General features: G+C 70.4%; 20 non-coding genes across 20 annotated transcripts; 4 read left to right on the forward strand and 16 right to left on the reverse strand.

Annotated features, from left to right (window-relative positions):
* Positions 1-412: 412 nt before the first annotated feature.
* TRNAS-UGA (transfer RNA serine (anticodon UGA)) lies at positions 413-494 on the reverse strand. Its single transcript has one exon. It is a non-coding gene; the product is annotated as a tRNA-Ser (tRNA).
* A 1,394-nt stretch (positions 495-1,888) lies between these two features.
* TRNAS-AGA (transfer RNA serine (anticodon AGA)) lies at positions 1,889-1,970 on the reverse strand. The gene has a single exon. It is a non-coding gene; the product is annotated as a tRNA-Ser (tRNA).
* A 1,394-nt stretch (positions 1,971-3,364) lies between these two features.
* TRNAS-UGA (transfer RNA serine (anticodon UGA)) lies at positions 3,365-3,446 on the reverse strand. The gene has a single exon. It is a non-coding gene; the product is annotated as a tRNA-Ser (tRNA).
* A 1,369-nt stretch (positions 3,447-4,815) lies between these two features.
* TRNAS-CGA (transfer RNA serine (anticodon CGA)) lies at positions 4,816-4,897 on the reverse strand. The gene has a single exon. It is a non-coding gene; the product is annotated as a tRNA-Ser (tRNA).
* A 535-nt stretch (positions 4,898-5,432) lies between these two features.
* Positions 5,433-5,504, forward strand: TRNAD-GUC (transfer RNA aspartic acid (anticodon GUC)). The gene has a single exon. It is a non-coding gene; the product is annotated as a tRNA-Asp (tRNA).
* Positions 5,505-6,281: 777 nt separating this feature from the next.
* Positions 6,282-6,363, reverse strand: TRNAS-AGA (transfer RNA serine (anticodon AGA)). Its single transcript has one exon. It is a non-coding gene; the product is annotated as a tRNA-Ser (tRNA).
* Positions 6,364-6,903: 540 nt separating this feature from the next.
* Positions 6,904-6,975, forward strand: TRNAD-GUC (transfer RNA aspartic acid (anticodon GUC)). Its single transcript has one exon. It is a non-coding gene; the product is annotated as a tRNA-Asp (tRNA).
* Positions 6,976-7,752: 777 nt separating this feature from the next.
* TRNAS-CGA (transfer RNA serine (anticodon CGA)) lies at positions 7,753-7,834 on the reverse strand. Its single transcript has one exon. It is a non-coding gene; the product is annotated as a tRNA-Ser (tRNA).
* A 1,369-nt stretch (positions 7,835-9,203) lies between these two features.
* Positions 9,204-9,285, reverse strand: TRNAS-CGA (transfer RNA serine (anticodon CGA)). The gene has a single exon. It is a non-coding gene; the product is annotated as a tRNA-Ser (tRNA).
* Positions 9,286-10,684: 1,399 nt separating this feature from the next.
* TRNAS-AGA (transfer RNA serine (anticodon AGA)) lies at positions 10,685-10,766 on the reverse strand. Its single transcript has one exon. It is a non-coding gene; the product is annotated as a tRNA-Ser (tRNA).
* A 1,399-nt stretch (positions 10,767-12,165) lies between these two features.
* Positions 12,166-12,247, reverse strand: TRNAS-AGA (transfer RNA serine (anticodon AGA)). Its single transcript has one exon. It is a non-coding gene; the product is annotated as a tRNA-Ser (tRNA).
* A 1,389-nt stretch (positions 12,248-13,636) lies between these two features.
* TRNAS-AGA (transfer RNA serine (anticodon AGA)) lies at positions 13,637-13,718 on the reverse strand. Its single transcript has one exon. It is a non-coding gene; the product is annotated as a tRNA-Ser (tRNA).
* Positions 13,719-15,102: 1,384 nt separating this feature from the next.
* TRNAS-AGA (transfer RNA serine (anticodon AGA)) lies at positions 15,103-15,184 on the reverse strand. Its single transcript has one exon. It is a non-coding gene; the product is annotated as a tRNA-Ser (tRNA).
* A 535-nt stretch (positions 15,185-15,719) lies between these two features.
* On the forward strand, positions 15,720-15,791 carry TRNAD-GUC (transfer RNA aspartic acid (anticodon GUC)). The gene has a single exon. It is a non-coding gene; the product is annotated as a tRNA-Asp (tRNA).
* Positions 15,792-16,568: 777 nt separating this feature from the next.
* On the reverse strand, positions 16,569-16,650 carry TRNAS-UGA (transfer RNA serine (anticodon UGA)). The gene has a single exon. It is a non-coding gene; the product is annotated as a tRNA-Ser (tRNA).
* Positions 16,651-18,044: 1,394 nt separating this feature from the next.
* Positions 18,045-18,126, reverse strand: TRNAS-AGA (transfer RNA serine (anticodon AGA)). The gene has a single exon. It is a non-coding gene; the product is annotated as a tRNA-Ser (tRNA).
* Positions 18,127-19,520: 1,394 nt separating this feature from the next.
* TRNAS-UGA (transfer RNA serine (anticodon UGA)) lies at positions 19,521-19,602 on the reverse strand. The gene has a single exon. It is a non-coding gene; the product is annotated as a tRNA-Ser (tRNA).
* A 1,369-nt stretch (positions 19,603-20,971) lies between these two features.
* TRNAS-CGA (transfer RNA serine (anticodon CGA)) lies at positions 20,972-21,053 on the reverse strand. The gene has a single exon. It is a non-coding gene; the product is annotated as a tRNA-Ser (tRNA).
* Positions 21,054-21,588: 535 nt separating this feature from the next.
* Positions 21,589-21,660, forward strand: TRNAD-GUC (transfer RNA aspartic acid (anticodon GUC)). The gene has a single exon. It is a non-coding gene; the product is annotated as a tRNA-Asp (tRNA).
* Positions 21,661-22,437: 777 nt separating this feature from the next.
* TRNAS-UGA (transfer RNA serine (anticodon UGA)) lies at positions 22,438-22,519 on the reverse strand. Its single transcript has one exon. It is a non-coding gene; the product is annotated as a tRNA-Ser (tRNA).
* Between the last annotated feature and the right edge of the window lie 511 nt (positions 22,520-23,030).

Genomic DNA, 23,030 nt, shown 5'->3' on the forward strand with positions numbered 1-23,030 from the left:
GGCTTTGGCTAGTGCCGCAACCCAGGGACCGTCTCCAAATTCCCCGCCTCTCTCGCTGCTTCCCTCTCGTCCCTCGGCGAAGCCTGCATGTGGCAGCGCAGCACTTGCGCAGGGGCCGAGGCAGGCGAGGGGCCCGCGGTGCGGCGCTCCCCTGCTGGGCGCGGCCTGCCGGCTTCATCTTTCCCAAGGCCAAAAGCCCAAGCAGCGCGCGGCCTGGGGCTTGCCCGCGCACCCAGGGAGCGAGCCTTGGCGCTCTGCTTGGGCCGGCACACTCCCTGACGCCTGCTGCGGGTGTCAAAGCAGGTCAGCCCCGGGAAGGTGGAGAAGGTGCAGGGCGCCGTCCCGCGCTCCTGCCTTGCCCAGGCTCCAGCTGCAAAAGGAGCCGGCTGCCACACAAGCACGAAGCCCAGCACGTAGCTGACAGGACTCGAACCTGTGCAGGGAGACCCCAATGGATTTCAAGCCCATCGCCTTAACCTCTCGGCCACAGCTACCACCAGCAAAAGAGGCAGGCAGCCCGGCCTCCGCCCCACGCCTCTGCAATGGCACCCCGTTGCCAGGTCCTCCAGCCCTGGCTGCACAGCCTGGGCCCCAGGCCCTGGCCCTCAAAAGCCCAGAGGCAAGGCAGCCCCGGGCGGAAGCAGGGCCAGCCAGCCCCTCCACTCGAGGCCAGCCCCAGCACACGTGGCACCAAGCCCCTGTGGGGGCCCTGGACAAAGCCTGGGCCAGGCCACCTGCCTTCGGCTCACGCCCTGCAAGGCCAGCTGTTCCCCAGCGTCCTTGCCATCCTGGCCAGGGAGGCAGCCTTGCTGGGAGGCTGCCTCTGGCCACGCCAGCCACAAGAGCCCAGCACCCTCAGGCCGCTTGCCCGGGCACCTGCCCATCTGCTGCCCTCCCCAGCCCAGCCCAGCCCAGCCCAGCCCAGCCCAGCCCAGCCCAAAGCAAGGGCTGCACAGCCTGCCCTGCCCAGGCCGGCAGCCCCGCCAAAGCAAGGCCAGCCCGGGGCTGGCGGGGCGGGTGTTTTCTGTCCTGTGGCCTTTCCCCGTTAGTATAGCGGTGCGTATCCCCGCCTGTCACGCGGGAGACCGGGATTCAACTCCCCGACGGGGCTGCTCCCTTTTGCACAGCCCCCAGCTGGCTAGGGAGCCCCCTCCACGACCAAGCCTCCCGCCCGAGGCAGCGGCCTGGTTGCCGTGGCCCTGCGGAAGGTGCTGGCGGCTGCAAGGCGCCTGGAGCTGCTCCCGCGGGACCTCAGCTGGCCTCAAGGCCCAGGGCAGCCAGCATTGGCCCTTGCCGGCCCGCCGCCTGGGCCTCCGGGGCTGCTGACACAGGCCGCAGCACGCGGTGCCAAGGGGCAGGGGCCAGCTGGAGTGCCCCTGGGCCTGGGGCTCCAGGCAGGCGGGCCCCAGGAGGCAGGAAGCGCACAAGAGCCAGTGCAGTGGGGGACAATTGGCACACACTCCCTTCCTGGGCCTTGGCTTTGGCTAGTGCCGCAACCCAGGGACCGTCTCCAAATTCCCCGCCTCTCTCGCTGCTTCCCTCTCGTCCCTCGGCGAAGCCTGCACGTGGCAGCGCGGCACTTGCGCAGGGGCCGAGGCAGGCGAGGGGCCCGCGGTGCGGCGCTCCCCTGCTGGGCGCGGCCTGCCGGCTTCATCTTTCCCAAGGCCAAAAGCCCAAGCAGCGCGCGGCCTGGGGCTTGCCCGCGCACCCAGGGAGCGAGCCTTGGCGCTCTGCTTGGGCCGGCACACTCCCTGACGCCTGCTGCGGGGGTCAAAGCAGGTCAGCCCCGGGAAGGTGGAGAAGGTGCAGGGCGCCGTCCCGCGCTCCTGCCTTGCCCAGGCTCCAGCTGCAAAAGGAGCCGGCTGCCACACAAGCACGAAGCCCAGCACGTAGCTGACAGGATTCGAACCTGTGCAGGGAGACCCCAATGGATTTCTAGCCCATCGCCTTAACCTCTCGGCCACAGCTACCACCAGCAAAAGAGGCAGGCAGCCCGGCCTCCGCGCCACGCCTCTGCAATGGCACCCCGTTGCCAGGTCCTCCAGCCCTGGCTGCACAGCCTGGGCCCCAGGCCCTGGCCCTCAAAAGCCCAGAGGCAAGGCAGCCCCGGGCGGAAGCAGGGCCAGCCAGCCCCTCCACTCGAGGCCAGCCCCAGCACACATGGCACCAAGCCCCTGTGGGGGCCCTGGACAAAGCCTGGGTCAGGCCACCTGCCTTCGGCTCACGCCCTGCAAGGCCAGCTGTTCCCCAGCGTCCTTGCCATCCTGGCCAGGGAGGCAGCCTTGCTGGAAGGCTGCCTCTGGCCGCGCCAGCCACAAGAGCCCAGCACCCTCAGGCCGCTTGCCCGGGCACCTGCCCATCTGCTGCCCTCCCCAGCCCAGCCCAGCCCAGCCCAGCCCAGCCCAGCCCAGCCCAAAGCAAGGGCTGCACAGCCTGCCCTGCCCAGGTCGGCAGCCCCGCCAAAGCAAGGCCAGCCCGGGGCTGGCGGGGCGGGTGGTTTCTGTCCTGCGGCCTTTCCCCGTTAGTATAGCGGTGCGTATCCCCGCCTGTCACGCGGGAGACCGGGGTTCAACTCCCCGACGGGGAGGCTCCCTTTTGCACAGCCCCCAGCTGGCTAGGGAGCCCCCTCCACGACCAAGCCTCCCGCCCGAGGCAGCGGCCTGGTTGCCGTGGCCCTGCGGAAGGTGCTGGCGGCTGCAAGGCGCCTGGAGCTGCTCCCGCGGGACCTCAGCTGGCCTCAAGGCCCAGGGCAGCCAGCATTGGCCCTTGCCGGCCCGCCGCCTGGGCCTCCGGGGCTGCTGACACAGGCCGCAGCACGCGGTGCCAAGGGGCAGGGGCCAGCTGGAGTGCCCCTGGGCCTGGGGCTCCAGGCAGGCGGGCCCCAGGAGGCAGGAAGCGCACAAGAGCCAGTGCAGTGGGGGACAATTGGCACACACTCCCTTCCTGGGCCTTGGCTTTGGCTAGTGCCGCAACCCAGGGACCGTCTCCAAATTCCCCGCCTCTCTCGCTGCTTCCCTCTCGTCCCTCGGCGAAGCCTGCACGTGGCAGCGCAGCACTTGCGCAGGGGCCGAGGCAGGCGAGGGGCCCGCGGTGCGGCGCTCCCCTGCTGGGCGCGGCCTGCCGGCTTCATCTTTCCCAAGGCCAAAAGCCCAAGCAGCGCGCGGCCTGGGGCTTGCCCGCGCACCCAGGGAGCGAGCCTTGGCGCTCTGCTTGGGCCGGCACACTCCCTGACGCCTGCTGCGGGTGTCAAAGCAGGTCAGCCCCGGGAAGGTGGAGAAGGTGCAGGGCGCCGTCCCGCGCTCCTGCCTTGCCCAGGCTCCAGCTGCAAAAGGAGCCGGCTGCCACACAAGCACGAAGCCCAGCACGTAGCTGACAGGATTCGAACCTGTGCAGGGAGACCCCAATGGATTTCAAGCCCATCGCCTTAACCTCTCGGCCACAGCTACCACCAGCAAAAGAGGCAGGCAGCCCGGCCTCCGCCCCACGCCTCTGCAATGGCACCCCGTTGCCAGGTCCTCCAGCCCTGGCTGCACAGCCTGGGCCCCAGGCCCTGGCCCTCAAAAGCCCAGAGGCAAGGCAGCCCCGGGCGGAAGCAGGGCCAGCCAGCCCCTCCACTCGAGGCCAGCCCCAGCACACGTGGCACCAAGCCCCTGTGGGGGCCCTGGACAAAGCCTGGGCCAGGCCACCTGCCTTCGGCTCACGCCCTGCAAGGCCAGCTGTTCCCCAGCGTCCTTGCCATCCTGGCCAGGGAGGCAGCCTTGCTGGGAGGCTGCCTCTGGCCACGCCAGCCACAAGAGCCCAGCACCCTCAGGCCGCTTGCCCGGGCACCTGCCCATCTGCTGCCCTCCCCAGCCCAGCCCAGCCCAAAGCAAGGGCTGCACAGCCTGCCCTGCCCAGGCCGGCAGCCCCGCCAAAGCAAGGCCAGCCCGGGGCTGGCGCGGCGGGTGTTTTCTGTCCTGTGGCCTTTCCCCGTTAGTATAGCGGTGCGTATCCCCGCCTGTCACGCGGGAGACCGGGGTTCAACTCCCCGACGGGGAGGCTCCCTTTTGCACAGCCCCCAGCTGGCTAGGGAGCCCCCTCCACGACCAAGCCTCCCGCCCGAGGCAGCGGCCTGGTTGCCGTGGCCCTGCGGAAGGTGCTGGCGGCTGCAAGGCGCCTGGAGCTGCTCCCGCGGGACCTCAGCTGGCCTCAAGGCCCAGGGCAGCCAGCATTTGCCCTTGCCGGCCCGCCGCCTGGGCCTCCGGGGCTGCTGACACAGGCCGCAGCACGCGGTGCCAAGGGGCAGGGGCCAGCTGGAGTGCCCCTGGGCCTGGGGCTCCAGGCAGGCGGGCCCCAGGAGGCAGGAAGCGCACAAGAGCCAGTGCAGTGGGGGACAATTGGCACACACTCCCTTCCTGGGCCTTGGCTTTGGCTAGTGCCGCAACCCAGGGACCGTCTCCAAATTCCCCGCCTCTCTCGCTGCTTCCCTCTCGTCCCTCGGCGAAGCCTGCACGTGGCAGCGCGGCACTTGCGCAGGGGCCGAGGCAGGCGAGGGGCCCGCGGTGCGGCGCTCCCCTGCTGGGCGCGGCCTGCCGGCTTCATCTTTCCCAAGGCCAAAAGCCCAAGCAGCGCGCGGCCTGGGGCTTGCCCGCGCACCCAGGGAGCGAGCCTTGGCGCTCTGCTTGGGCCGGCACACTCCCTGACGCCTGCTGCGGGTGTCAAAGCAGGTCAGCCCCGGGAAGGTGGAGAAGGTGCAGGGCGCCGTCCCGCGCTCCTGCCTTGCCCAGGCTCCAGCTGCAAAAGGAGCCGGCTGCCACACAAGCACGAAGCCCAGCACGTAGCTGACAGGATTCGAACCTGTGCAGGGAGACCCCAATGGATTTCGAGACCATCGCCTTAACCTCTCGGCCACAGCTACCACCAGCAAAAGAGGCAGGCAGCCCGGCCTCCGCCCCACGCCTCTGCAATGGCACCCCGTTGCCAGGTCCTCCAGCCCTGGCTGCACAGCCTGGGCCCCAGGCCCTGGCCCTCAAAAGCCCAGAGGCAAGGCAGCCCCGGGCGGAAGCAGGGCCAGCCAGCCCCTCCACTCGAGGCCAGCCCCAGCACACGTGGCACCAAGCCCCTGTGGGGGCCCTGGACAAAGCCTGGGTCAGGCCACCTGCCTTCGGCTCACGCCCTGCAAGGCCAGCTGTTCCCCAGCGTCCTTGCCATCCTGGCCAGGGAGGCAGCCTTGCTGGAAGGCTGCCTCTGGCCGCGCCAGCCACAAGAGCCCAGCACCCTCAGGCCGCTTGCCCGGGCACCTGCCCATCTGCTGCCCTCCCCAGCCCAGCCCAGCCCAGCCCAGCCCAGCCCAAAGCAAGGGCTGCACAGCCTGCCCTGCCCAGGCCGGCAGCCCCGCCAAAGCAAGGCCAGCCCGGGGCTGGCGGGGCGGGTGGTTTCTGTCCTGCGGCCTTTCCCCGTTAGTATAGCGGTGAGTATCCCCGCCTGTCACGCGGGAGACCGGGGTTCAACTCCCCGACGGGGAGGCTCCCTTTTGCACAGCCCCCAGCTGGCTAGGGAGCCCCCTCCACGACCAAGCCTCCCGCCCGAGGCAGCGGCCTGGTTGCCGTGGCCCTGCGGAAGGTGCTGGCGGCTGCAAGGCGCCTGGAGCTGCTCCCGCGGGACCTCAGCTGGCCTCAAGGCCCAGGGCAGCCAGCATTGGCCCTTGCCGGCCCGCCGCCTGGGCCTCCGGGGCTGCTGACACAGGCCGCAGCACGTGGTGCCAAGGGGCAGGGGCCAGCTGGAGTGCCCCTGGGCCTGGGGCTCCAGGCAGGCGGGCCCCAGGAGGCAGGAAGCGCACAAGAGCCAGTGCAGTGGGGGACAATTGGCACACACTCCCTTCCTGGGCCTTGGCTTTGGCTAGTGCCGCAACCCAGGGACCGTCTCCAAATTCCCCGCCTCTCTCGCTGCTTCCCTCTCGTCCCTCGGCGAAGCCTGCACGTGGCAGCGCGGCACTTGCGCAGGGGCCGAGGCAGGCGAGGGGCCCGCGGTGCGGCGCTCCCCTGCTGGGCGCGGCCTGCCGGCTTCATCTTTCCCAAGGCCAAAAGCCCAAGCAGCGCGCGGCCTGGGGCTTGCCCGCGCACCCAGGGAGCGAGCCTTGGCGCTCTGCTTGGGCCGGCACACTCCCTGACGCCTGCTGCGGGTGTCAAAGCAGGTCAGCCCCGGGAAGGTGGAGAAGGTGCAGGGCGCCGTCCCGCGCTCCTGCCTTGCCCAGGCTCCAGCTGCAAAAGGAGCCGGCTGCCACACAAGCACGAAGCCCAGCACGTAGCTGACAGGATTCGAACCTGTGCAGGGAGACCCCAATGGATTTCTAGCCCATCGCCTTAACCTCTCGGCCACAGCTACCACCAGCAAAAGAGGCAGGCAGCCCGGCCTCCGCGCCACGCCTCTGCAATGGCACCCCGTTGCCAGGTCCTCCAGCCCTGGCTGCACAGCCTGGGCCCCAGGCCCTGGCCCTCAAAAGCCCAGAGGCAAGGCAGCCCCAGGCGGAAGCAGGGCCAGCCAGCCCCTCCACTCGAGGCCAGCCCCAGCACACATGGCACCAAGCCCCTGTGGGGGCCCTGGACAAAGCCTGGGTCAGGCCACCTGCCTTCGGCTCACGCCCTGCAAGGCCAGCTGTTCCCCAGCGTCCTTGCCATCCTGGCCAGGGAGGCAGCCTTGCTGGAAGGCTGCCTCTGGCCGCGCCAGCCACAAGAGCCCAGCACCCTCAGGCCGCTTGCCCGGGCACCTGCCCATCTGCTGCCCTCCCCAGCCCAGCCCAGCCCAGCCCAGCCCAGCCCAGCCCAAAGCAAGGGCTGCACAGCCTGCCCTGCCCAGGTCGGCAGCCCCGCCAAAGCAAGGCCAGCCCGGGGCTGGCGGGGCGGGTGGTTTCTGTCCTGCGGCCTTTCCCCGTTAGTATAGCGGTGAGTATCCCCGCCTGTCACGCGGGAGACCGGGGTTCAACTCCCCGACGGGGAGGCTCCCTTTTGCACAGCCCCCAGCTGGCTAGGGAGCCCCCTCCACGACCAAGCCTCCCGCCCGAGGCAGCGGCCTGGTTGCCGTGGCCCTGCGGAAGGTGCTGGCGGCTGCAAGGCGCCTGGAGCTGCTCCCGCGGGACCTCAGCTGGCCTCAAGGCCCAGGGCAGCCAGCATTGGCCCTTGCCGGCCCGCCGCCTGGGCCTCCGGGGCTGCTGACACAGGCCGCAGCACGTGGTGCCAAGGGGCAGGGGCCAGCTGGAGTGCCCCTGGGCCTGGGGCTCCAGGCAGGCGGGCCCCAGGAGGCAGGAAGCGCACAAGAGCCAGTGCAGTGGGGGACAATTGGCACACACTCCCTTCCTGGGCCTTGGCTTTGGCTAGTGGCGCAACCCAGGGACCGTCTCCAAATTCCCCGCCTCTCTCGCTGCTTCCCTCTCGTCCCTCGGCGAAGCCTGCACGTGGCAGCGCGGCACTTGCGCAGGGGCCGAGGCAGGCGAGGGGCCCGCGGTGCGGCGCTCCCCTGCTGGGCGCGGCCTGCCGGCTTCATCTTTCCCAAGGCCAAAAGCCCAAGCAGCGCGCGGCCTGGGGCTTGCCCGCGCACCCAGGGAGCGAGCCTTGGCGCTCTGCTTGGGCCGGCACACTCCCTGACGCCTGCTGCGGGTGTCAAAGCAGGTCAGCCCCGGGAAGGTGGAGAAGGTGCAGGGCGCCGTCCCGCGCTCCTGCCTTGCCCAGGCTCCAGCTGCAAAAGGAGCCGGCTGCCACACAAGCACGAAGCCCAGCACGTAGCTGACAGGATTCGAACCTGTGCAGGGAGACCCCAATGGATTTCGAGACCATCGCCTTAACCTCTCGGCCACAGCTACCACCAGCAAAAGAGGCAGGCAGCCCGGCCTCCGCCCCACGCCTCTGCAATGGCACCCCGTTGCCAGGTCCTCCAGCCCTGGCTGCACAGCCTGGGCCCCAGGCCCTGGCCCTCAAAAGCCCAGAGGCAAGGCAGCCCCGGGCGGAAGCAGGGCCAGCCAGCCCCTCCACTCGAGGCCAGCCCCAGCACACGTGGCACCAAGCCCCTGTGGGGGCCCTGGACAAAGCCTGGGCCAGGCCACCTGCCTTCGGCTCACGCCCTGCAAGGCCAGCTGTTCCCCAGCGTCCTTGCCATCCTGGCCAGGGAGGCAGCCTTGCTGGGAGGCTGCCTCTGGCCACGCCAGCCACAAGAGCCCAGCACCCTCAGGCCGCTTGCCCGGGCACCTGCCCATCTGCTGCCCTCCCCAGCCCAGCCCAGCCCAAAGCAAGGGCTGCACAGCCTGCCCTGCCCAGGCCGGCAGCCCCGCCAAAGCAAGGCCAGCCCGGGGCTGGCGCGGCGGGTGTTTTCTGTCCTGTGGCCTTTCCCCGTTAGTATAGCGGTGCGTATCCCCGCCTGTCACGCGGGAGACCGGGGTTCAACTCCCCGACGGGGAGGCTCCCTTTTGCACAGCCCCCAGCTGGCTAGGGAGCCCCCTCCACGACCAAGCCTCCCGCCCGAGGCAGCGGCCTGGTTGCCGTGGCCCTGCGGAAGGTGCTGGCGGCTGCAAGGCGCCTGGAGCTGCTCCCGCGGGACCTCAGCTGGCCTCAAGGCCCAGGGCAGCCAGCATTTGCCCTTGCCGGCCCGCCGCCTGGGCCTCCGGGGCTGCTGACACAGGCCGCAGCACGCGGTGCCAAGGGGCAGGGGCCAGCTGGAGTGCCCCTGGGCCTGGGGCTCCAGGCAGGCGGGCCCCAGGAGGCAGGAAGCGCACAAGAGCCAGTGCAGTGGGGGACAATTGGCACACACTCCCTTCCTGGGCCTTGGCTTTGGCTAGTGCCGCAACCCAGGGACCGTCTCCAAATTCCCCGCCTCTCTCGCTGCTTCCCTCTCGTCCCTCGGCGAAGCCTGCACGTGGCAGCGCGGCACTTGCGCAGGGGCCGAGGCAGGCGAGGGGCCCGCGGTGCGGCGCTCCCCTGCTGGGCGCGGCCTGCCGGCTTCATCTTTCCCAAGGCCAAAAGCCCAAGCAGCGCGCGGCCTGGGGCTTGCCCGCGCACCCAGGGAGCGAGCCTTGGCGCTCTGCTTGGGCCGGCACACTCCCTGACGCCTGCTGCGGGTGTCAAAGCAGGTCAGCCCCGGGAAGGTGGAGAAGGTGCAGGGCGCCGTCCCGCGCTCCTGCCTTGCCCAGGCTCCAGCTGCAAAAGGAGCCGGCTGCCACACAAGCACGAAGCCCAGCACGTAGCTGACAGGATTCGAACCTGTGCAGGGAGACCCCAATGGATTTCGAGACCATCGCCTTAACCTCTCGGCCACAGCTACCACCAGCAAAAGAGGCAGGCAGCCCGGCCTCCGCCCCACGCCTCTGCAATGGCACCCCGTTGCCAGGTCCTCCAGCCCTGGCTGCACAGCCTGGGCCCCAGGCCCTGGCCCTCAAAAGCCCAGAGGCAAGGCAGCCCCGGGCGGAAGCAGGGCCAGCCAGCCCCTCCACTCGAGGCCAGCCCCAGCACACGTGGCACCAAGCCCCTGTGGGGGCCCTGGACAAAGCCTGGGTCAGGCCACCTGCCTTCGGCTCACGCCCTGCAAGGCCAGCTGTTCCCCAGCGTCCTTGCCATCCTGGCCAGGGAGGCAGCCTTGCTGGAAGGCTGCCTCTGGCCGCGCCAGCCACAAGAGCCCAGCACCCTCAGGCCGCTTGCCCGGGCACCTGCCCATCTGCTGCCCTCCCCAGCCCAGCCCAGCCCAGCCCAGCCCAGCCCAGCCCAGCGCAGACCAAAGCAAGGGCTGCACAGCCTGCCCTGCCCAGGCCGGCAGCCCCGCCAAAGCAAGGCCAGCCCGGGGCTGGCGGGGCGGGTGTTTTCTGTCCTGTGGCCTTTCCCCGTTAGTATAGCGGTGCGTATCCCCGCCTGTCACGCGGGAGACCGGGGTTCAACTCCCCGACGGGGAGTCTCCCTTTTGCACAGCCCCCAGCTGGCTAGGGAGCCCCCTCCACGACCAAGCCTCCCGCCCGAGGCAGCGGCCTGGTTGCCGTGGCCCTGCGGAAGGTGCTGGCGGCTGCAAGGCGCCTGGAGCTGCTCCCGCGGGACCTCAGCTGGCCTCAAGGCCCAGGGCAGCCAGCATTGGCCCTTGCCGGCCCGCCGCCTGGGCCTCCGGGGCTGCTGACACAGGCCGCAGCACGCGGTGCCAAGGGGCAGGGGCCAGCTGGAGTGCCCCTGGGCCTGGGGCTCCAGGCAGGCGGGCCCCAGGAGGCAGGAAGCGCACAAGGGCCAGTGCAGTGGGGGACAATTGGCACACACTCCCTTCCTGGGCCTTGGCTTTGGCTAGTGCCGCAACCCAGGGACCGTCTCCAAATTCCCCGCCTCTCTCGCTGCTTCCCTCTCGTCCCTCGGCGAAGCCTGCACGTGGCAGCGCGGCACTTGCGCAGGGGCCGAGGCAGGCGAGGGGCCCGCGGTGCGGCGCTCCCCTGCTGGGCGCGGCCTGCCGGCTTCATCTTTCCCAAGGCCAAAAGCCCAAGCAGCGCGCGGCCTGGGGCTTGCCCGCGCACCCAGGGAGCGAGCCTTGGCGCTCTGCTTGGGCCGGCACACTCCCTGACGCCTGCTGCGGGTGTCAAAGCAGGTCAGCCCCGGGAAGGTGGAGAAGGTGCAGGGCGCCGTCCCGCGCTCCTGCCTTGCCCAGGCTCCAGCTGCAAAAGGAGCCGGCTGCCACACAAGCACGAAGCCCAGCACGTAGCTGACAGGATTCGAACCTGTGCAGGGAGACCCCAATGGATTTCTAGCCCATCGCCTTAACCTCTCGGCCACAGCTACCACCAGCAAAAGAGGCAGGCAGCCCGGCCTCCGCCCCACGCCTCTGCAATGGCACCCCGTTGCCAGGTCCTCCAGCCCTGGCTGCACAGCCTGGGCCCCAGGCCCTGGCCCTCAAAAGCCCAGAGGCAAGGCAGCCCCGGGCGGAAGCAGGGCCAGCCAGCCCCTCCACTCGAGGCCAGCCCCAGCACACGTGGCACCAAGCCCCTGTGGGGGCCCTGGACAAAGCCTGGGCCAGGCCACCTGCCTTCGGCTCACGCCCTGCAAGGCCAGCTGTTCCCCAGCGTCCTTGCCATCCTGGCCAGGGAGGCAGCCTTGCTGGGAGGCTGCCTCTGGCCACGCCAGCCACAAGAGCCCAGCACCCTCAGGCCGCTTGCCCGGGCACCTGCCCATCTGCTGCCCTCCCCAGCCCAGCCCAGCCCAGCCCAGCCCAGCCCAGACCAGCGCAGACCAAAGCAAGGGCTGCACAGCCTGCCCTGCCCAGGCCGGCAGCCCCGCCAAAGCAAGGCCAGCCCGGGGCTGGCGGGGCGGGTGTTTTCTGTCCTGTGGCCTTTCCCCGTTAGTATAGCGGTGCGTATCCCCGCCTGTCACGCGGGAGACCGGGGTTCAACTCCCCGACGGGGAGTCTCCCTTTTGCACAGCCCCCAGCTGGCTAGGGAGCCCCCTCCACGACCAAGCCTCCCGCCCGAGGCAGCGGCCTGGTTGCCGTGGCCCTGCGGAAGGTGCTGGCGGCTGCAAGGCGCCTGGAGCTGCTCCCGCGGGACCTCAGCTGGCCTCAAGGCCCAGGGCAGCCAGCATTGGCCCTTGCCGGCCCGCCGCCTGGGCCTCCGGGGCTGCTGACACAGGCCGCAGCACGCGGTGCCAAGGGGCAGGGGCCAGCTGGAGTGCCCCTGGGCCTGGGGCTCCAGGCAGGCGGGCCCCAGGAGGCAGGAAGCGCACAAGAGCCAGTGCAGTGGGGGACAATTGGCACACACTCCCTTCCTGGGCCTTGGCTTTGGCTAGTGCCGCAACCCAGGGACCGTCTCCAAATTCCCCGCCTCTCTCGCTGCTTCCCTCTCGTCCCTCGGCGAAGCCTGCACGTGGCAGCGCGGCACTTGCGCAGGGGCCAAGGCAGGCGAGGGGCCCGCGGTGCGGCGCTCCCCTGCTGGGCGCGGCCTGCCGGCTTCATCTTTCCCAAGGCCAAAAGCCCAAGCAGCGCGCGGCCTGGGGCTTGCCCGCGCACCCAGGGAGCGAGCCTTGGCGCTCTGCTTGGGCCGGCACACTCCCTGACGCCTGCTGCGGGTGTCAAAGCAGGTCAGCCCCGGGAAGGTGGAGAAGGTGCAGGGCGCCGTCCCGCGCTCCTGCCTTGCCCAGGCTCCAGCTGCAAAAGGAGCCGGCTGCCACACAAGCACGAAGCCCAGCACGTAGCTGACAGGATTCGAACCTGTGCAGGGAGACCCCAATGGATTTCTAGCCCATCGCCTTAACCTCTCGGCCACAGCTACCACCAGCAAAAGAGGCAGGCAGCCCGGCCTCCGCCCCACGCCTCTGCAATGGCACCCCGTTGCCAGGTCCTCCAGCCCTGGCTGCACAGCCTGGGCCCCAGGCCCTGGCCCTCAAAAGCCCAGAGGCAAGGCAGCCCCGGGCGGAAGCAGGGCCAGCCAGCCCCTCCACTCGAGGCCAGCCCCAGCACACGTGGCACCAAGCCCCTGTGGGGGCCCTGGACAAAGCCTGGGCCAGGCCACCTGCCTTCGGCTCACGCCCTGCAAGGCCAGCTGTTCCCCAGCGTCCTTGCCATCCTGGCCAGGGAGGCAGCCTTGCTGGGAGGCTGCCTCTGGCCACGCCAGCCACAAGAGCCCAGCACCCTCAGGCCGCTTGCCCGGGCACCTGCCCATCTGCTGCCCTCCCCTCCCCAGCCCAGCCCAGCCCAGCCCAGCCCAGCCCAAAGCAAGGGCTGCACAGCCTGCCCTGCCCAGGCCGGCAGCCCCGCCAAAGCAAGGCCAGCCCGGGGCTGGCGGGGCGGGTGGTTTCTGTCCTGCGGCCTTTCCCCGTTAGTATAGCGGTGAGTATCCCTGCCTGTCACGCGGGAGACCGCGGTTCAACTCCCCGACGGGGAGGCTCCCTTTTGCACAGCCCCCAGCTGGCTAGGGAGCCCCCTCCACGACAAAGCCTCCCGCCCGAGGCAGCGGCCTGGTTGCCGTGGCCCTGCGGAAGGTGCTGGCGGCTGCAAGGCGCCTGGAGCTGCTCCCGCGGGACCTCAGCTGGCCTCAAGGCCCAGGGCAGCCAGCATTGGCCCTTGCCGGCCCGCCGCCTGGGCCTCCGGGGCTGCTGACACAGGCCGCAGCACGCGGTGCCAAGGGGCAGGGGCCAGCTGGAGTGCCCCTGGGCCTGGGGCTCCAGGCAGGCGGGCCCCAGGAGGCAGGAAGCGCACAAGAGCCAGTGCAGTGGGGGACAATTGGCACACACTCCCTTCCTGGGCCTTGGCTTTGGCTAGTGCCGCAACCCAGGGACCGTCTCCAAATTCCCCGCCTCTCTCGCTGCTTCCCTCTCGTCCCTCGGCGAAGCCTGCACGTGGCAGCGCGGCACTTGCGCAGGGGCCGAGGCAGGCGAGGGGCCCGCGGTGCGGCGCTCCCCTGCTGGGCGCGGCCTGCCGGCTTCATCTTTCCCAAGGCCAAAAGCCCAAGCAGCGCGCGGCCTGGGGCTTGCCCGCGCACCCAGGGAGCGAGCCTTGGCGCTCTGCTTGGGCCGGCACACTCCCTGACGCCTGCTGCGGGGGTCAAAGCAGGTCAGCCCCGGGAAGGTGGAGAAGGTGCAGGGCGCCGTCCCGCGCTCCTGCCTTGCCCAGGCTCCAGCTGCAAAAGGAGCCGGCTGCCACACAAGCACGAAGCCCAGCACGTAGCTGACAGGATTCGAACCTGTGCAGGGAGACCCCAATGGATTTCTAGCCCATCGCCTTAACCTCTCGGCCACAGCTACCACCAGCAAAAGAGGCAGGCAGCCCGGCCTCCGCGCCACGCCTCTGCAATGGCACCCCGTTGCCAGGTCCTCCAGCCCTGGCTGCACAGCCTGGGCCCCAGGCCCTGGCCCTCAAAAGCCTAGAGGCAAGGCAGCCCCGGGCGGAAGCAGGGCCAGCCAGCCCCTCCACTTGAGGCCAGCCCCAGCACACATGGCACCAAGCCCCTGTGGGGGCCCTGGACAAAGCCTGGGTCAGGCCACCTGCCTTCGGCTCACGCCCTGCAAGGCCAGCTGTTCCCCAGCGTCCTTGCCATCCTGGCCAGGGAGGCAGCCTTGCTGGAAGGCTGCCTCTGGCCGCGCCAGCCACAAGAGCCCAGCACCCTCAGGCCGCTTGCCCGGGCACCTGCCCATCTGCTGCCCTCCCCAGCCCAGCCCAGCCCAGCCCAGCCCAGCCCAAAGCAAGGGCTGCACAGCCTGCCCTGCCCAGGCCGGCAGCCCCGCCAAAGCAAGGCCAGCCCGGGGCTGGCGGGGCGGGTGGTTTCTGTCCTGCGGCCTTTCCCCGTTAGTATAGCGGTGCGTATCCCCGCCTGTCACGCGGGAGACCGGGGTTCAACTCCCCGACGGGGAGGCTCCCTTTTGCACAGCCCCCAGCTGGCTAGGGAGCCCCCTCCACGACCAAGCCTCCCGCCCGAGGCAGCGGCCTGGTTGCCGTGGCCCTGCGGAAGGTGCTGGCGGCTGCAAGGCGCCTGGAGCTGCTCCCGCGGGACCTCAGCTGGCCTCAAGGCCCAGGGCAGCCAGCATTGGCCCTTGCCGGCCCGCCGCCTGGGCCTCCGGGGCTGCTGACACAGGCCGCAGCACGCGGTGCCAAGGGGCAGGGGCCAGCTGGAGTGCCCCTGGGCCTGGGGCTCCAGGCAGGCGGGCCCCAGGAGGCAGGAAGCGCACAAGAGCCAGTGCAGTGGGGGACAATTGGCACACACTCCCTTCCTGGGCCTTGGCTTTGGCTAGTGCCGCAACCCAGGGACCGTCTCCAAATTCCCCGCCTCTCTCGCTGCTTCCCTCTCGTCCCTCGGCGAAGCCTGCACGTGGCAGCGCGGCACTTGCGCAGGGGCCGAGGCAGGCGAGGGGCCCGCGGTGCGGCGCTCCCCTGCTGGGCGCGGCCTGCCGGCTTCATCTTTCCCAAGGCCAAAAGCCCAAGCAGCGCGCGGCCTGGGGCTTGCCCGCGCACCCAGGGAGCGAGCCTTGGCGCTCTGCTTGGGCCGGCACACTCCCTGACGCCTGCTGCGGGGGTCAAAGCAGGTCAGCCCCGGGAAGGTGGAGAAGGTGCAGGGCGCCGTCCCGCGCTCCTGCCTTGCCCAGGCTCCAGCTGCAAAAGGAGCCGGCTGCCACACAAGCACGAAGCCCAGCACGTAGCTGACAGGATTCGAACCTGTGCAGGGAGACCCCAATGGATTTCTAGCCCATCGCCTTAACCTCTCGGCCACAGCTACCACCAGCAAAAGAGGCAGGCAGCCCGGCCTCCGCGCCACGCCTCTGCAATGGCACCCCGTTGCCAGGTCCTCCAGCCCTGGCTGCACAGCCTGGGCCCCAGGCCCTGGCCCTCAAAAGCCCAGAGGCAAGGCAGCCCCGGGCGGAAGCAGGGCCAGCCAGCCCCTCCACTCGAGGCCAGCCCCAGCACACATGGCACCAAGCCCCTGTGGGGGCCCTGGACAAAGCCTGGGTCAGGCCACCTGCCTTCGGCTCACGCCCTGCAAGGCCAGCTGTTCCCCAGCGTCCTTGCCATCCTGGCCAGGGAGGCAGCCTTGCTGGAAGGCTGCCTCTGGCCGCGCCAGCCACAAGAGCCCAGCACCCTCAGGCCGCTTGCCCGGGCACCTGCCCATCTGCTGCCCTCCCCAGCCCAGCCCAGCCCAGCCCAGCCCAGCCCAAAGCAAGGGCTGCACAGCCTGCCCTGCCCAGGTCGGCAGCCCCGCCAAAGCAAGGCCAGCCCGGGGCTGGCGGGGCGGGTGGTTTCTGTCCTGCGGCCTTTCCCCGTTAGTATAGCGGTGAGTATCCCCGCCTGTCACGCGGGAGACCGGGGTTCAACTCCCCGACGGGGAGGCTCCCTTTTGCACAGCCCCCAGCTGGCTAGGGAGCCCCCTCCACGACCAAGCCTCCCGCCCGAGGCAGCGGCCTGGTTGCCGTGGCCCTGCGGAAGGTGCTGGCGGCTGCAAGGCGCCTGGAGCTGCTCCCGCGGGACCTCAGCTGGCCTCAAGGCCCAGGGCAGCCAGCATTGGCCCTTGCCGGCCCGCCGCCTGGGCCTCCGGGGCTGCTGACACAGGCCGCAGCACGTGGTGCCAAGGGGCAGGGGCCAGCTGGAGTGCCCCTGGGCCTGGGGCTCCAGGCAGGCGGGCCCCAGGAGGCAGGAAGCGCACAAGAGCCAGTGCAGTGGGGGACAATTGGCACACACTCCCTTCCTGGGCCTTGGCTTTGGCTAGTGCCGCAACCCAGGGACCGTCTCCAAATTCCCCGCCTCTCTCGCTGCTTCCCTCTCGTCCCTCGGCGAAGCCTGCATGTGGCAGCGCAGCACTTGCGCAGGGGCCGAGGCAGGCGAGGGGCCCGCGGTGCGGCGCTCCCCTGCTGGGCGCGGCCTGCCGGCTTCATCTTTCCCAAGGCCAAAAGCCCAAGCAGCGCGCGGCCTGGGGCTTGCCCGCGCACCCAGGGAGCGAGCCTTGGCGCTCTGCTTGGGCCGGCACACTCCCTGACGCCTGCTGCGGGTGTCAAAGCAGGTCAGCCCCGGGAAGGTGGAGAAGGTGCAGGGCGCCGTCCCGCGCTCCTGCCTTGCCCAGGCTCCAGCTGCAAAAGGAGCCGGCTGCCACACAAGCACGAAGCCCAGCACGTAGCTGACAGGACTCGAACCTGTGCAGGGAGACCCCAATGGATTTCAAGCCCATCGCCTTAACCTCTCGGCCACAGCTACCACCAGCAAAAGAGGCAGGCAGCCCGGCCTCCGCCCCACGCCTCTGCAATGGCACCCCGTTGCCAGGTCCTCCAGCCCTGGCTGCACAGCCTGGGCCCCAGGCCCTGGCCCTCAAAAGCCCAGAGGCAAGGCAGCCCCGGGCGGAAGCAGGGCCAGCCAGCCCCTCCACTCGAGGCCAGCCCCAGCACACGTGGCACCAAGCCCCTGTGGGGGCCCTGGACAAAGCCTGGGCCAGGCCACCTGCCTTCGGCTCACGCCCTGCAAGGCCAGCTGTTCCCCAGCGTCCTTGCCATCCTGGCCAGGGAGGCAGCCTTGCTGGGAGGCTGCCTCTGGCCACGCCAGCCACAAGAGCCCAGCACCCTCAGGCCGCTTGCCCGGGCACCTGCCCATCTGCTGCCCTCCCCAGCCCAGCCCAGCCCAGCCCAGCCCAGCCCAGCCCAGCCCAAAGCAAGGGCTGCACAGCCTGCCCTGCCCAGGCCGGCAGCCCCGCCAAAGCAAGGCCAGCCCGGGGCTGGCGGGGCGGGTGTTTTCTGTCCTGTGGCCTTTCCCCGTTAGTATAGCGGTGCGTATCCCCGCCTGTCACGCGGGAGACCGGGATTCAACTCCCCGACGGGGAGGCTCCCTTTTGCACAGCCCCCAGCTGGCTAGGGAGCCCCCTCCACGACCAAGCCTCCCGCCCGAGGCAGCGGCCTGGTTGCCGTGGCCCTGCGGAAGGTGCTGGCGGCTGCAAGGCGCCTGGAGCTGCTCCCGCGGGACCTCAGCTGGCCTCAAGGCCCAGGGCAGCCAGCATTGGCCCTTGCCGGCCCGCCGCCTGGGCCTCCGGGGCTGCTGACACAGGCCGCAGCACGCGGTGCCAAGGGGCAGGGGCCAGCTGGAGTGCCCCTGGGCCTGGGGCTCCAGGCAGGCGGGCCCCAGGAGGCAGGAAGCGCACAAGAGCCAGTGCAGTGGGGGACAATTGGCACACACTCCCTTCCTGGGCCTTGGCTTTGGCTAGTGCCGCAACCCAGGGACCGTCTCCAAATTCCCCGCCTCTCTCGCTGCTTCCCTCTCGTCCCTCGGCGAAGCCTGCACGTGGCAGCGCGGCACTTGCGCAGGGGCCGAGGCAGGCGAGGGGCCCGCGGTGCGGCGCTCCCCTGCTGGGCGCGGCCTGCCGGCTTCATCTTTCCCAAGGCCAAAAGCCCAAGCAGCGCGCGGCCTGGGGCTTGCCCGCGCACCCAGGGAGCGAGCCTTGGCGCTCTGCTTGGGCCGGCACACTCCCTGACGCCTGCTGCGGGGGTCAAAGCAGGTCAGCCCCGGGAAGGTGGAGAAGGTGCAGGGCGCCGTCCCGCGCTCCTGCCTTGCCCAGGCTCCAGCTGCAAAAGGAGCCGGCTGCCACACAAGCACGAAGCCCAGCACGTAGCTGACAGGATTCGAACCTGTGCAGGGAGACCCCAATGGATTTCTAGCCCATCGCCTTAACCTCTCGGCCACAGCTACCACCAGCAAAAGAGGCAGGCAGCCCGGCCTCCGCGCCACGCCTCTGCAATGGCACCCCGTTGCCAGGTCCTCCAGCCCTGGCTGCACAGCCTGGGCCCCAGGCCCTGGCCCTCAAAAGCCCAGAGGCAAGGCAGCCCCGGGCGGAAGCAGGGCCAGCCAGCCCCTCCACTCGAGGCCAGCCCCAGCACACATGGCACCAAGCCCCTGTGGGGGCCCTGGACAAAGCCTGGGTCAGGCCACCTGCCTTCGGCTCACGCCCTGCAAGGCCAGCTGTTCCCCAGCGTCCTTGCCATCCTGGCCAGGGAGGCAGCCTTGCTGGAAGGCTGCCTCTGGCCGCGCCAGCCACAAGAGCCCAGCACCCTCAGGCCGCTTGCCCGGGCACCTGCCCATCTGCTGCCCTCCCCAGCCCAGCCCAGCCCAGCCCAGCCCAGCCCAGCCCAGCCCAAAGCAAGGGCTGCACAGCCTGCCCTGCCCAGGTCGGCAGCCCCGCCAAAGCAAGGCCAGCCCGGGGCTGGCGGGGCGGGTGGTTTCTGTCCTGCGGCCTTTCCCCGTTAGTATAGCGGTGCGTATCCCCGCCTGTCACGCGGGAGACCGGGGTTCAACTCCCCGACGGGGAGGCTCCCTTTTGCACAGCCCCCAGCTGGCTAGGGAGCCCCCTCCACGACCAAGCCTCCCGCCCGAGGCAGCGGCCTGGTTGCCGTGGCCCTGCGGAAGGTGCTGGCGGCTGCAAGGCGCCTGGAGCTGCTCCCGCGGGACCTCAGCTGGCCTCAAGGCCCAGGGCAGCCAGCATTGGCCCTTGCCGGCCCGCCGCCTGGGCCTCCGGGGCTGCTGACACAGGCCGCAGCACGCGGTGCCAAGGGGCAGGGGCCAGCTGGAGTGCCCCTGGGCCTGGGGCTCCAGGCAGGCGGGCCCCAGGAGGCAGGAAGCGCACAAGAGCCAGTGCAGTGGGGGACAATTGGCACACACTCCCTTCCTGGGCCTTGGCTTTGGCTAGTGCCGCAACCCAGGGACCGTCTCCAAATTCCCCGCCTCTCTCGCTGCTTCCCTCTCGTCCCTCGGCGAAGCCTGCACGTGGCAGCGCAGCACTTGCGCAGGGGCCGAGGCAGGCGAGGGGCCCGCGGTGCGGCGCTCCCCTGCTGGGCGCGGCCTGCCGGCTTCATCTTTCCCAAGGCCAAAAGCCCAAGCAGCGCGCGGCCTGGGGCTTGCCCGCGCACCCAGGGAGCGAGCCTTGGCGCTCTGCTTGGGCCGGCACACTCCCTGACGCCTGCTGCGGGTGTCAAAGCAGGTCAGCCCCGGGAAGGTGGAGAAGGTGCAGGGCGCCGTCCCGCGCTCCTGCCTTGCCCAGGCTCCAGCTGCAAAAGGAGCCGGCTGCCACACAAGCACGAAGCCCAGCACGTAGCTGACAGGATTCGAACCTGTGCAGGGAGACCCCAATGGATTTCAAGCCCATCGCCTTAACCTCTCGGCCACAGCTACCACCAGCAAAAGAGGCAGGCAGCCCGGCCTCCGCCCCACGCCTCTGCAATGGCACCCCGTTGCCAGGTCCTCCAGCCCTGGCTGCACAGCCTGGGCCCCAGGCCCTGGCCCTCAAAAGCCCAGAGGCAAGGCAGCCCCGGGCGGAAGCAGGGCCAGCCAGCCCCTCCACTCGAGGCCAGCCCCAGCACACGTGGCACCAAGCCCCTGTGGGGGCCCTGGACAAAGCCTGGGCCAGGCCACCTGCCTTCGGCTCACGCCCTGCAAGGCCAGCTGTTCCCCAGCGTCCTTGCCATCCTGGCCAGGGAGGCAGCCTTGCTGGGAGGCTGCCTCTGGCCACGCCAGCCACAAGAGCCCAGCACCCTCAGGCCGCTTGCCCGGGCACCTGCCCATCTGCTGCCCTCCCCAGCCCAGCCCAGCCCAAAGCAAGGGCTGCACAGCCTGCCCTGCCCAGGCCGGCAGCCCCGCCAAAGCAAGGCCAGCCCGGGGCTGGCGCGGCGGGTGTTTTCTGTCCTGTGGCCTTTCCCCGTTAGTATAGCGGTGCGTATCCCCGCCTGTCACGCGGGAGACCGGGGTTCAACTCCCCGACGGGGAGGCTCCCTTTTGCACAGCCCCCAGCTGGCTAGGGAGCCCCCTCCACGACCAAGCCTCCCGCCCGAGGCAGCGGCCTGGTTGCCGTGGCCCTGCGGAAGGTGCTGGCGGCTGCAAGGCGCCTGGAGCTGCTCCCGCGGGACCTCAGCTGGCCTCAAGGCCCAGGGCAGCCAGCATTTGCCCTTGCCGGCCCGCCGCCTGGGCCTCCGGGGCTGCTGACACAGGCCGCAGCACGCGGTGCCAAGGGGCAGGGGCCAGCTGGAGTGCCCCTGGGCCTGGGGCTCCAGGCAGGCGGGCCCCAGGAGGCAGGAAGCGCACAAGAGCCAGTGCAGTGGGGGACAATTGGCACACACTCCCTTCCTGGGCCTTGGCTTTGGCTAGTGCCGCAACCCAGGGACCGTCTCCAAATTCCCCGCCTCTCTCGCTGCTTCCCTCTCGTCCCTCGGCGAAGCCTGCACGTGGCAGCGCGGCACTTGCGCAGGGGCCGAGGCAGGCGAGGGGCCCGCGGTGCGGCGCTCCCCTGCTGGGCGCGGCCTGCCGGCTTCATCTTTCCCAAGGCCAAAAGCCCAAGCAGCGCGCGGCCTGGGGCTTGCCCGCGCACCCAGGGAGCGAGCCTTGGCGCTCTGCTTGGGCCGGCACACTCCCTGACGCCTGCTGCGGGTGTCAAAGCAGGTCAGCCCCGGGAAGGTGGAGAAGGTGCAGGGCGCCGTCCCGCGCTCCTGCCTTGCCCAGGCTCCAGCTGCAAAAGGAGCCGGCTGCCACACAAGCACGAAGCCCAGCACGTAGCTGACAGGATTCGAACCTGTGCAGGGAGACCCCAATGGATTTCGAGACCATCGCCTTAACCTCTCGGCCACAGCTACCACCAGCAAAAGAGGCAGGCAGCCCGGCCTCCGCCCCACGCCTCTGCAATGGCACCCCGTTGCCAGGTCCTCCAGCCCTGGCTGCACAGCCTGGGCCCCAGGCCCTGGCCCTCAAAAGCCCAGAGGCAAGGCAGCCCCGGGCGGAAGCAGGGCCAGCCAGCCCCTCCACTCGAGGCCAGCCCCAGCACACGTGGCACCAAGCCCCTGTGGGGGCCCTGGACAAAGCCTGGGTCAGGCCACCTGCCTTCGGCTCACGCCCTGCAAGGCCAGCTGTTCCCCAGCGTCCTTGCCATCCTGGCCAGGGAGGCAGCCTTGCTGGAAGGCTGCCTCTGGCCGCGCCAGCCACAAGAGCCCAGCACCCTCAGGCCGCTTGCCCGGGCACCTGCCCATCTGCTGCCCTCCCCAGCCCAGCCCAGCCCAGCCCAGCCCAGCCCAAAGCAAGGGCTGCACAGCCTGCCCTGCCCAGGTCGGCAGCCCCGCCAAAGCAAGGCCAGCCCGGGGCTGGCGGGGCGGGTGGTTTCTGTCCTGCGGCCTTTCCCCGTTAGTATAGCGGTGAGTATCCCCGCCTGTCACGCGGGAGACCGGGGTTCAACTCCCCGACGGGGAGGCTCCCTTTTGCACAGCCCCCAGCTGGCTAGGGAGCCCCCTCCACGACCAAGCCTCCCGCCCGAGGCAGCGGCCTGGTTGCCGTGGCCCTGCGGAAGGTGCTGGCGGCTGCAAGGCGCCTGGAGCTGCTCCCGCGGGACCTCAGCTGGCCTCAAGGCCCAGGGCAGCCAGCATTGGCCCTTGCCGGCCCGCCGCCTGGGCCTCCGGGGCTGCTGACACAGGCCGCAGCACGTGGTGCCAAGGGGCAGGGGCCAGCTGGAGTGCCCCTGGGCCTGGGGCTCCAGGCAGGCGGGCCCCAGGAGGCAGGAAGCGCACAAGAGCCAGTGCAGTGGGGGACAATTGGCACACACTCCCTTCCTGGGCCTTGGCTTTGGCTAGTGCCGCAACCCAGGGACCGTCTCCAAATTCCCCGCCTCTCTCGCTGCTTCCCTCTCGTCCCTCGGCGAAGCCTGCATGTGGCAGCGCGGCACTTGCGCAGGGGCCGAGGCAGGCGAGGGGCCCGCGGTGCGGCGCTCCCCTGCTGGGCGCGGCCTGCCGGCTTCATCTTTCCCAAGGCCAAAAGCCCAAGCAGCGCGCGGCCTGGGGCTTGCCCGCGCACCCAGGGAGCGAGCCTTGGCGCTCTGCTTGGGCCGGCACACTCCCTGACGCCTGCTGCGGGTGTCAAAGCAGGTCAGCCCCGGGAAGGTGGAGAAGGTGCAGGGCGCCGTCCCGCGCTCCTGCCTTGCCCAGGCTCCAGCTGCAAAAGGATCCAGCTGCCACACAAGCACGAAGCCCAGCACGTAGCTGACAGGATTCGAACCTGTGCAGGGAGACCCCAATGGATTTCAAGCCCATCGCCTTAACCTCTCGGCCACAGCTACCACCAGCAAAAGAGGCAGGCAGCCCGGCCTCCGCCCCACGCCTCTGCAATGGCACCCCGTTGCCAGGTCCTCCAGCCCTGGCTGCACAGCCTGGGCCCCAGGCCCTGGCCCTCAAAAGCCCAGAGGCAAGGCAGCCCCGGGCGGAAGCAGGGCCAGCCAGCCCCTCCACTCGAGGCCAGCCCCAGCACACGTGGCACCAAGCCCCTGTGGGGGCCCTGGACAAAGCCTGGGCCAGGCCACCTGCCTTCGGCTCACGCCCTGCAAGGCCAGCTGTTCCCCAGCGTCCTTGCCATCCTGGCCAGGGAGGCAGCCTTGCTGGGAGGCTGCCTCTGGCCACGCCAGCCACAAGAGCCCAGCACCCTCAGGCCGCTTGCCCGGGCACCTGCCCATCTGCTGCCCTCCCCAGCCCAGCCCAGCCCAGCCCAGCCCAGCCCAGCCCAAAGCAAGGGCTGCACAGCCTGCCCTGCCCAGGCCGACAGCCCCGCCAAAGCAAGGCCAGCCCGGGGCTGGC

This window comes from Alligator mississippiensis, chromosome 15, assembly GCF_030867095.1.
Source record: "Alligator mississippiensis isolate rAllMis1 chromosome 15, rAllMis1, whole genome shotgun sequence".
Lineage (NCBI taxonomy): Eukaryota > Metazoa > Chordata > Crocodylia > Alligatoridae > Alligator > Alligator mississippiensis.